Source organism: Pteropus medius, unplaced genomic scaffold, assembly GCF_902729225.1.
Source record: "Pteropus medius unplaced genomic scaffold, Ma_sr-lr_union100, whole genome shotgun sequence".
Lineage (NCBI taxonomy): Eukaryota > Metazoa > Chordata > Mammalia > Chiroptera > Pteropodidae > Pteropus > Pteropus medius.
In genome coordinates, this window is record NW_024340698.1 from 5,988,273 (window position 1) to 5,999,765 (window position 11,493).

Here is an 11,493-nt window from a genome sequence, read left to right on the forward strand (position 1 = left end):
AAGAACTTTAAAACTTTCCATGTTTCTTATTCTATTTTATTTCCCAGACACTTGCTCCACCCTCACAGAACCTGTTGTATGTGACTAAATTTCACAGCTTTGCCTTTTAAAAAATTTTTTGGATGCATTTATTCCAGACTTTTCTGCCACTTAGCACTTATGTAATAAGACTGGAAATTGGGGTGAGGTTGTAAATTGTATTAAAAAACAGATTGCAAATAAACATCAACAGATGTGAAAGCCCAGGAAAATATATTTGTATTTCTGATCTTGTTGGATTTTGACATTTTCATAAAATGAAAATGATATTTTGAAATAAAGTTTATTCTGACTCTAATCGAATATAACGGTAAGTTAAACAAACAGTGGCAGTTGAGGATAGTCCTTTTTTTCAGGTTTTCAACTTCATATAATTCAGATTTTATAGTAAAATTAATTTTTAACACATATGGGACAGTGTCCTTCAAAATGTTTAAGTACACTTTAACATTAGCATACAGTAAGAACTAGTTATGTCTTTGTTTTTCATGCTCCTAGTAAGTCAAATGTTTAAACTACTGAATGACAGATATAGAATATAACTGAGAAAACCTGAAACATTTCATTGATCTAAGAATCTAAGAAGCAAAATTCTAAGCATTTACTGTGTGAGGCATTACACAAATATGATTTTCACTGAATGCTCCCAACAACCTTGTGAGACAGATTTTTACTAGCCCTATATTTTAAATAGGAGACCTGAGCTTTGAGAAGTTGAGTAATTGATCAGAGTCACTATTAGTAAGTGAGAGTTGGAATTCCAATCTCAGGCACCTAACTCCAGAGCTTAGAGTGCTGGAACTGCTGTGCTGTCTCTATGAAAAGCTCCAAATGCCTAAAAGAGTCAAGACATTTCTGACACATTATAATATAATTCTATAGTCACTATTGAAATTTAAAATAATTGGGGTAATTTATTATTTGAATAGAATTTCTGAAATTTCTATCCCAAGTAAAAAAGTCAAAAGATTATAAATAATACTATTGTATATTTGAAGGGAGTTCATGTAGTACAGACTGTAGGGAAGGACTAAAAAACATTGACAAGGGTGCTATAAGCTTATTTAAAGTTCTCAAGGCCAAGCAATTTGAGAAACAGGAGAGAAAATTTTAAAAAAGGGAAAAACCCCATTTAAAAAAGTTTATCAATATAGTTCAACATCTATTCCCTCTTCTAAGAGTGTTGTATTGGTATTTTACTTACATAAATTAATGCATTTACATATTGTTTAATATTTGTGCTTTACAGGTTAGTACAGTGGACAAATCTCTGTTCACTGCTATCACTTAATTTTTCTGGACTTCCTTTTCATCATCTTTCCACTCTTGTGGTCTAGTACAGTGCTTTGCAGTTCATAAGAGCTTTCACTTTCATTTATTATCTAATCCTCACGGCCTTCGAGGTAAGTAGGACTTAAGTAGAGCTGAAGTTTAGAAAAGCCAAAGCACTTATCCAACATTTGTCAAGAACAAGAATTCGTATCTGATTCCTTTTTCCACTCATAAGCTTAAAGTCATCATAAAATGTCACAAAACCAGGTGGAGAATCGCTGTATGTTTAAGGAAAGGGAAAAAATATAGTGGGATTATCTAGATCATTATTAAACCAATATTTATCAGTCAGTTGTTATGTGTCAGGCAGTGTTCTAAGTGTTGGAGATAACAGGGGGGCAGGACAGACAAGGACACTGCTCTCCTGGGGTTACTATTCTCTAGAGAGAGACAGACAATCAATAAGCAAGCTTGGCAGAGGGTGGTCAGGAAAGGTCACTTGAAGATGGTACTTTAAGCTGAGTTCTGAATGACAAGAAAGATGTCCCATGAGATGGTTAGGATGAGGCTTTCCATTAAAAAGGGACGGCTCCTCCCAAGGCACATGTGGCAGGATCGTTGGCAGAGAGCACAAGAGAAACAACACAAGGATGGAATTTGTGGCATAGTCTAAGTATGAAGTCATAAGGCTTTAGGAAGAGAAGAAATATGCTTCATGTTTTTAGAAAAACTCTATCTTGCTGTTGTATATAGAATGGAGGGACAAGAATAGGAGCAAGAATACTTGCAGTTAAGAGGCTATCACCATCATCTGGGCAAGACATGAGGACAGCTTGGACTGGAAAAGTGGTTTAGGAGATGTCTATGAAATGCCTCTCCTTGCCCTACATATTTCCTCCCCTCCAACTATGCCTTGACTATCTTTGTGGTGTAATTTTAACTGCATTTATTCTACTGCTCTACTTAAAGCCAGATTTGAAAGATTGTCAGGGGGACCTTTCAAAATTACAAACAAAATTTTTAGTTCTTTCTTGAATGCCTTATGTTTTACCTGACATTAGCCTTTCTGTTTCATCTATACTGTTCTATAAAAAGCATGTGGAATCCAGTACTATAACGTGCCTAAACTAGGGCCTTGTTCCTCTTCAGTGTCCAATAAATATCTTTAGAGATGATGATGAAACCAAACCAAATCAAACAAAAAGCAACAACAAGGAGACATAAAGATCATCTTTGATCTCTGAAATGCTGGGATTCAAAATTCTTTTCACTATAAACAAGCCCCGTTCCACAGCCTCACTGGCTGGGCTGAATTGACCAGTGGGGAATAAGTGGGCTTGGTTAGGAGAGTTCTCGGGAAGCAGGAATAGGAAACTTCGCTAAACATTACAAGATCCGCTTCTTCTTGGCAAGGGAAAAGGCAAAGTCACAGGAAGGAACAGTGTGGGAACAGAAATGTGGCCTGGTTCTTGTCCTTCAGTTGTCCTCCCAGAGACACTCTCCAGGAGAGTCAGCGCCAAGACGCTTGCTCTGTGGCTGCAGGAGGCCAAAGATTCGGGCATACAAGGATCCCGGATGTTTCCCGCAAAGCTGGGCGCCCCCGGGGGAAGGCTGTGAGCTCCAGGGAGGCTCGGTGTGGATCTAAGCTGTAAGATGACCACCCAAGTCATAGAGTGGCTGTCTTTTCCAAAGCCAGGACATTTTTGATGGAAAGAATTGCCTCTGTTTCATGTTTCCTTTTTTCTTTTTTCTCTTTTTCTCCCTCTGGATATCTGCTACCTGTTCTGTGCAACGGAGTGTGAGCTGATGCAAAAGAGATGAACAAGGGTCAGACAAGGCACAAGGAATGAGCTGTTTCCGTGGTGGGTGATGCTCCGTGCCGGTGCTCCTGTTGGGCGGGTTGCCACGGCAGCTCCCCACCCCCCCGCCAATGGAGCCCGTCCTACACACCGGGCACGTCCACACGCACACCGCGGTGGTGTCTGATCCCCGGGACAGCCTGGGAGGTGGGTAACGCACATGCTGATTTTACCAGTCACGAAGCTGGGGCTCAGAGAGGCCGAGCCGAGCCGTGTTCTCACAGCCCTTATTAAGTGGTAGAGCTGCTGTATCTAACGACAAAGTTCGTGCCCTTGGCACTGATACGGCGTTGCCTTTGGATGTCCCTGAGACTGAACAGCTCCTATGATGAATAAAGCTAACAGCTAATAAAGACTAGTCCTCCTTTACTGACCGCTTCCACATGTCAGGCACTGTGCTCTGTGCTTACTGAGTGATGTGCATTGTTTCACCGATTCCTCACAGAAACTCTGAATTTCTAATCGTTTTGCAAGTGAAGAAAATGAAACTCAGAGAGTGCGAGAGACCTGGCCAAAGTCCCTCTGCTCATCACCTGGAGAGCCAGGGTTCAACTGCAGCTGGCTTCCCCTTCTAAGCCTACTCCAACCGCATCGAGCCCATTTTAAAGACGGAACTGACCATCTCCCAGTATTGCTAGTGTGCTGAAAAGACCCTGGTGACTGACTTACGGGCGAGGGGGAAGGGGCTGCTCCCCGGCCATATCTGCGAATCTCTGCTGTAGCGTGCATAGAGATCAGAAGCACGTGATCATTTCAGAGGTTTTGATTTATTCAAGGTCTTGCAGCCCGTATAACTTTTGGAAACCTATATATCTCACCCTCGTGGTTTATTCATGCGCAGAAAGTTGACTGTCAAAGCTGGGTGAGATGCTTGCTCCTTGCTATGCCATGTGTATGGCCTGAGCTAATGGAATATCGCCATCTACTGGTTGCTCCCTTGAACTACATCAGAAAGCCCGAGGTGGGTGTTGCCAAGGCTACAGTGAGAGGGACAGTCGCACGTGTACAGCGGGTTTTAATAAGGCGAAAAAAGAGAAGGAAGGTCTTGGGGCACCGGAAGGGAGTGGGGGAGGTGGAGTCACTGTGAGGCCGTAGAGCCTCTGCTTTAGCAATTTCACTTGATTCCTGGGGTTATATGGTCTGACTTCCACGTTTGTCATCAGGGAAAAGTGTGTCTGCAGTGAATCCTCCAACTGCAGTAACTCACAGGCGGTGTGTGTTATGGTTATGTCTCTTACGTGCATGTCATAACTTTGAGTTAATTTTTGTGTATGATGTGAGGTAAGGGTCATGTTTTTTTTTCAAAGATATGATTTCCCAATGTTTCCAGTACTATTTGTTGAAAATATTATCCTTTCTCTAATGGATTATCTTGACATCTCTGTCAAAAGTCAATTATCCATATAGTTGTGGGTATATTTTGAACTCTCTGTTCTGTTCCATTGATCTCTATCTTTATGCAATACCACACTGCCTGGAGTACTGCTGTCCTATAGTAAATCTTGAAACTACGTAGTATAAGTCCTTCAACTTTGTTCTTTTTCAAAATTCTATGTAGTTGTTAGAATCACCTGTCAATTTCTTTAAAAAGTCCTGCTGTGACTTTATTGGTAATGCATTGAATCTGTAGATCAGTTTGGTAGCGTTGACATTTAACAATATTGAGTCTTCAAATCTGTGAGCATTGTATATTTTTCCACTTATTTATGTATGTATTCTTTAATTTATTTTGTAATTTTCAGTGTACAGGTATTGCATGTCTTTTGTCAAATTTATCTCTAAGTACATAATATTTCTACAAAGAAGATATACAAATGGCCAATAAGCAAATTAAAGGATACTCGACATCATTAGTCATTAGGGAAAAGCAATTAAAAATACAAGATACTACTTCACAACCACTAAGATAGCCATAATTTTTTTAAAAAAAATAAGTGTTGGAGAAGATGTGTAAAAATTAGAACCATCATATATTACTAGTGGGAATGTAAAATGGTGCATCCTCTATGTTAAACAGTTTTGGTGGTTCCTCAATACATTAAACATAGAATTACCATGTGATCCAGTAATGCCACTCCTAGATATGGACCCAAAATGTTGAAATCAGATGTTTAAACAAAGCATGTACATGAATGTTCATAGTAGCATGGTTCAAAATGGCCAAAAGGTGAGGACAATACAAATGTCCACCAGCATATGAATGAATAAACGAAAGTAGTATGTCCATACAATGGAATACAATTCAATCATTAAAAGGAATGAAGTACTGATGCATTTAACAATGCAGATGAACTTCCAAAACATTATGCTATATTAAAGAGGCAAGACATAAAAGGTCCCATATCATATGATTCCATTTTTATGAAATATTCATAATAGGTATATACATAGAGACAGAAAGGATATTTGTGTTTTACAAAGGCTGAAGTAGGGAAAGAATGGGGAATGACCGCTTAATGGGTATGGCATTTAGGGTGTTGAAAATGTTCTGGAACTAGGTAGTGGTGATGGATGCACAACATTGTAAATGTACTTCGGCCACTGAATTGTCTACTTAAAAATGGTTAAAATGGCAAATTTTCTGATATATGTTTTATATGTTATGTTATGTTTTATATTATATGTATTTTGCTACAATAAGAAATCACTTAATCATAAATCTAAGGATTTGTTTATAGTCTCTCAATCTGTTTCATTAATCTATGCACCTATCTCTGCACCAATATCACACTGTCTTAATTACTGTGGCTTTATAATAAGTTTGGAAAAAGGCACGGTAAGTCTTTCAACTTTTTCTTTTTCAAAATATTTTCATTATTTAAGGTAATAACATTTCCACATTCATTTTAAGATCAGCTTGTCAATTTCTATAGAAAAGTCAGCTGATATATTGATAGATATAATAATATACAAGTAAATTTGGGAAAGATTGCCATCTTAAGAATATTGAGTCATCCAATCTGTGAAATGTCTCTATTTAGAGCTTCTTTAAATCTTCCCAGTACTGTTTTGTAATTTTCAGTTTGCAAGTTTTGTACATATTTTATCTGATTTATCCTTAAGTGTTTTGTTTTATTCTTTTTAAGGTTATTGTGAATCAAATTATTTTCTTAATCTCATTTTTGGAATTTGTTACCAGTATTTAGAAATACAATCGATATTTTAATAGTCATCATGTGTCCTCTGACCTTGCTAAATTTGTTTATGGGTCTAGTAGCTTTGTGTTTGTGTATTTCTTGATATTTTCTCCATATAGGATCATCTGTGAATAAAGAAAGTTTTATTTCTACCTTTCTAATCAGGATTGTTTTGTTTTGATGGGTAGGTGCTTATTCCACTGGCTAGAGTCTCCAGTACAATGCTGAATAGAAAAGGTGAAAGTGGACATCTTGCATTAATCCCAATAGTAGGGAAAACTTTCATTCTTTCGCCATTAAGAATTATGCACACTGTGAGCTTATGTAGACACTGTCAGGTTGAGGAAGTTCCCTTCTATTACAAATTCATTGCAAATTTTTATCATGAATGGGTGGTGGGTTTTGTCTAGTCTGTTTTTTGCATCTATCGCAATGCTCATGGTTCCCTACCTAGTACTATTAATATGGTGTGTAATTCATTTTCAGATGTTAAACCAACTTTGCATTCCTGGGATAATTCCCACTTGGTCATGCTATGTATCTCTAGGGTGTTTATACTCGGCCTTGCCTGGTCTTGGACTTCCCATTCACAGCGGATATTGTCCATGAGGCAGGAGAAAGAGAATCCTAGTGTCACCAGCCTTTTCTAAGACTGCAGCCCTGCTCAAAAAGCCACGCTCTCCATGCCAGGCTCCCATTCTCTTATGGACCTCACAGAGGAGAACCCCTAGCCCCTGAAGCACACACAAGGCCCAGACCCCAGTCCACCTCCCTATGGCCATTAGGTTTGCGCCTTCGCGGGTGCTGGGAGAAGCCAGGATGGTCCCGCCCACCGCCTCTTAGTGGCCGCAGGAGCTCATTCGCTGCATCCCCATTGGTTAGACCATTGGTGGACTCTACGCGTTGCGCACTTAGGGACAGAGATCTTGCCGCCCAGGTGAACTCTTGGAATGGCAGCGAGTCCGTTGAGTTGCATAGAGGCTGAGGGACAGAAGCAGGATTCCTGGGCCTGACTGGAGGCCCTCTGCGAGGCAGTGGCTGCAACAGAGGCAGGCCTCGTGCTTGTCTTGTATGGCGAGTGTTCAGGCCATGGTGATAGCAGTGTTATCGGTTCTGGGGAGTCCTGGAACTCCTGGACCTCAGTTATTGGCATCTGGTCGACAAAGAATTGAAGGCAGACACCCAGAAATTGTGTACAAGGTAGCCTTATTAAAGGAGAAAGTACACCTTTAGAAGGGTGAATAGGCCGCCAGGAGCTATCAGCCTTCAGGACAAAGTAAGCTCAGTCTCAAAAGGGGAAGCAAGCTGCCAAAAGTCGTCAGTCCCAAAGACTTCTGCCAAAGCAGAACTACACGCTCAGATGGGAGAGCGGGCAGGCTCAAGGGAGAGCTGCTGCATGGGCCTGTTGTGGGTTTGGGGATTTCATCCATTAATATAACTAAGGGGTAGAATATTCATGATTTAGGGTGGTTGCTTTTTGGAAAGAAGGTGGTTCTTTTTCTGGAATTAAGGAGGTGCCCCTTTTCTTACCATGTGTGGGCTTTTTCGGAACTGTCAGGGCATCAGATGCATAATGGGTACAGCCTTAACCCCAATGCTAATTTATTATAATGATCGTATAATGAAGCAAAGGTGAATTCTAGGTCACACCAGCTGTTCCTCTGCGCATGCCTATGTTAGGGACTTTCCCAATTCCCTTTATTTTCCACTTTAGCAGGAATTTTTAAACTACAAAACTGCATCACTAAGTCAAAGTTATTGTTCAGGTAGCTCTGGGGAGCAGTCCTGAGGTAAGTCCTACCTCAGCAGGACCATGCTCAGACTTCTCTGACCAGGGCTGTGGCTTCTTCTGGAGGAGGGTGGGCTCTACGAAGGGAGAGCACCTGAGGCAGCCGAGTTCCGCCAGGCACCCCTCAGTCCCCTCATCCCCCACGCAAGGACCCTCCCCAGCAGGCTCCTCACCCCTGGTCTGGTTGGCTGGGGGCGGTTCCAACTCGTGTGCAAGGGGCGCTCCCCCAGCGCTCCAGTCCTTGAGATCTGGGCCTGCCTCCACCCGAGCCCCAGACTGCCCTGTCCCTCCAAACTGCCTAAGGTGGTGGCAGGCAAGGACTCTGGGGGAGCTTCCCTCCCAGGCATTTCCCCAGAACTCCTGCAGCAGATTCCTCTCCATATTTCCAGTAGAGGGCGTCGCTCTGAGGAGAGGGTGCGTTTGGTTTTGTTTCACAAACGCGCATGTGTTTTGGAGCCAAGGGGACAGCCATGTACGTGTCGCCCCTAGGAGGGCAGGGGCCGTGTCTATCCTCCTCACCTTTGGATCCTACAAACCTGCCGCAGAGTCTGGCACTGAGTGGATGACTCAAGGGACACTGCGAAGGTGTCATTTTGTTGGCGGGAATCTGTTAAAATATGGGGTTTGGTGGGGAGGGGACGCGTCCCTGCTGTGAATCGCATTAATTCTAACGTGTGTCCAGAACTTGTCTGTGCCAAGCCCTGGGCTCAGCGCCTTAAGGGCCTTCACGACATTTAATCCTCAAAAAACTCCCACGAGAGACGTCACAGCATTGTCAAGTCCATTTTACAGCCTGGTCAGGGAGACGCAACCAGGGAGAGGGGGCACAGCGCTAGTCCCACCCAGACCGTGAGCCAGCAGCCCTTTCCTGACCTCTGTGCTCCCACCCGCGAGGCGCCTCGTCCCAGGGGAGTACATTCACAGTGTGCTCGGGATGGCAGTTTGGAAGCCAGTCCTCTTTGGACAGCATTCTTCTCCCAGCAGAGACCCAGGCCTTCCTGGTGTCAGAGTCGCCCTGCAGCTTCTCTGCCAGTGGCGTTGAACCCCTGCAGAGGTAGCGGAGACTTTGCAAAGTTTACCATCGAAGGCCGCTGCTAGCCCTTTTCTCTCCCAGCTCCTTCCTCAGAGCGCAGGGCACCGCGGGTAGGACGGTGGGTGGGCTGCGAACCTGCCCCAAAAGGGTGTGACGGTGGCCAGGTGGAAGCCAGGGCCCGTGAGAGGGGTGAATTAGCGCCCAGTGGAAAGGCTGCCCCACCGGGTCAGAGTATATACGCGAGGACTGCGCCAATAAGTGAAGATACATACTGAGGGTACCGGGAGGTCGGGTTCTCCGTGCCAAGAGGCTGCTATAAACATGGAAAGGTGGAAAGAGAGGGAAATGTGGGGTGATCCCTGTGCTCTTGGACTGGTACTGAAGATACTGGTGTCATCTCAAGGGTTCTTTTCAATAAGGATAGAAATAAGGTCTTGGCTTCTGAGCGCTATATTCTCCAATCTGAAGGACCAGGAAAAGTTGGCGAAATGGCTGAAGAATGACATGTTTAATGTCATTTAAAGACATTAAAGACTCACACATTAAACATGCCAAGGAGGGGTTGTTTATACGGATTGAAAATATCTATTAGGAAAATATACAGCCAACCTTTATGCATCTAACAACAGCAGTGCACATGGAGGGCAAGGAGAGACTGAATACAGAGGCAGGCCACTCCAGGTTGGTGGGGGCAGGTTAATAAGCAAGGGAGCTTACATACAAGGCTTGTCTTGGGCAGCTGTAAGAAACATTTTTTTCTTTTTTTCATTTATTTATTTATTTTTATGGTGACATTGGTTAACGAAATCCAATAAGTTTCAGCTGTACACTTTACCACTAAGGCCTATATATGTAAAAATCTTAAACATGCAGAGGCTTTAACTGGGTTCGGACCCTGTACATCCAGATGGGCTCAACACCTTACTCTTTCAAGACTTTGTCTTTGAAAGGGCTCTGCCTATGGGAATAGTGGGCAGAACATACACTCCAAAGACGGGTTGGAGTAAGGAGCCTCTGATTGCCCAGCTCCAGCTCAAGGACAACTGGTGGTCACATCCTCTCAATGATCTCTTTCAACAGATGACTGTAGGGGTTATAATGAGATGATTGCAGCAAACCATCCAGCACAGTGCCTGGAGCTCCATAAGCTCTCATTATACATCAGTTCCCTTCACTTGGTTTCCTCTCCTCAGAGTGACAAGGATGCTCCAGGTTACACCTGAGGACAAATGTTGACTAGACATCATCATCTTGAATGTCCACAACCACCCTGATGGCTCCTTACTGGAAGTGCATGAGTGCCCGTGGCTGGCTTGGAGCCACAGTCATGGGTGGAAGAGCTGGGCTCAGGACGCAGGTCTTAACCAGAGCAGGGCATACCTGCCCATCTCCCTCCCTAGCTAGGAAGGGTGGTCCTCCCTCATCAGAGTGCCTTAGGGCTCTGGTTTGATCCTCTCCCATCTTGGTTGTGCCAGGCTACGTGATCCCTGGAGTGGGTGTGGAACCATCAGAGATTGAATAGGACCATCTGAACAAAGGAGAGGGAAACTCAGGATATTGGCAGGGACTGGGGTCCACTTCTCCTGTGTTGGCAGATGTTGGAAGGGTCCCTCTTGTCAGGGTGCTCTGACCCATGGAGAGCTCTTGGTGACAGGTGAGGAGTGCACCCAGTGCCCTTATCCTGGCTGTGCTCCTCAGTGTCACCACACCTTGCCTCCTCAGGGCACCTCCCTCCTGAGGCCTGTGGGCCTGCCTTGCTCTGTCTGGGTAATGGAGCTCCCCCCTCAACCATCCCCTTGCCCAACTGCCACCCTCACCCCTAAAGCAGCTTCAGAGCCCCTGGCATGGCTTCTCTGGGGAGGTTCCACGAAGTGAAGCTCCAATGGGACAGTTGGAGTTTAAAGTGGAGGGAAGGGAAGCTTTCATCTCAGTGGTTTCTCCAAAGCTCTGCACCCACCTGGCCAGCAGGAGGCGATGTAGACCTTGCCACCTGCTGTTGCCAAGGGGCCTCCAAAGACACAGAATAATCTGCAGTCTGTTTCACCTCACTTCCCCCAGCCTACACTCACCGTTCAAATGAATTAAGCGCTTTCCAATACCAAGCTCTAATATGAAGACAAGATAGGTATTAAGTTATTCAGACAAAGGTTGCGAATTGGGCAGTTGCCAACTCTTAAGCCTCTTGCTGCTGCCTTCTCCTCATGGGGGCAGTGGTCCAGGTCAAGGCAGGTCTCAAGCATCTCCTGAACTGTCCCTACCCATTTAAAGCCCTCTGAGGGTGCACCCATCCCCCAGCTCCTGGCCATCAGAGGGGTTATCTCACCAATACGCCAGCTCTCCTCCAAGGACATTGCACACCAGAAA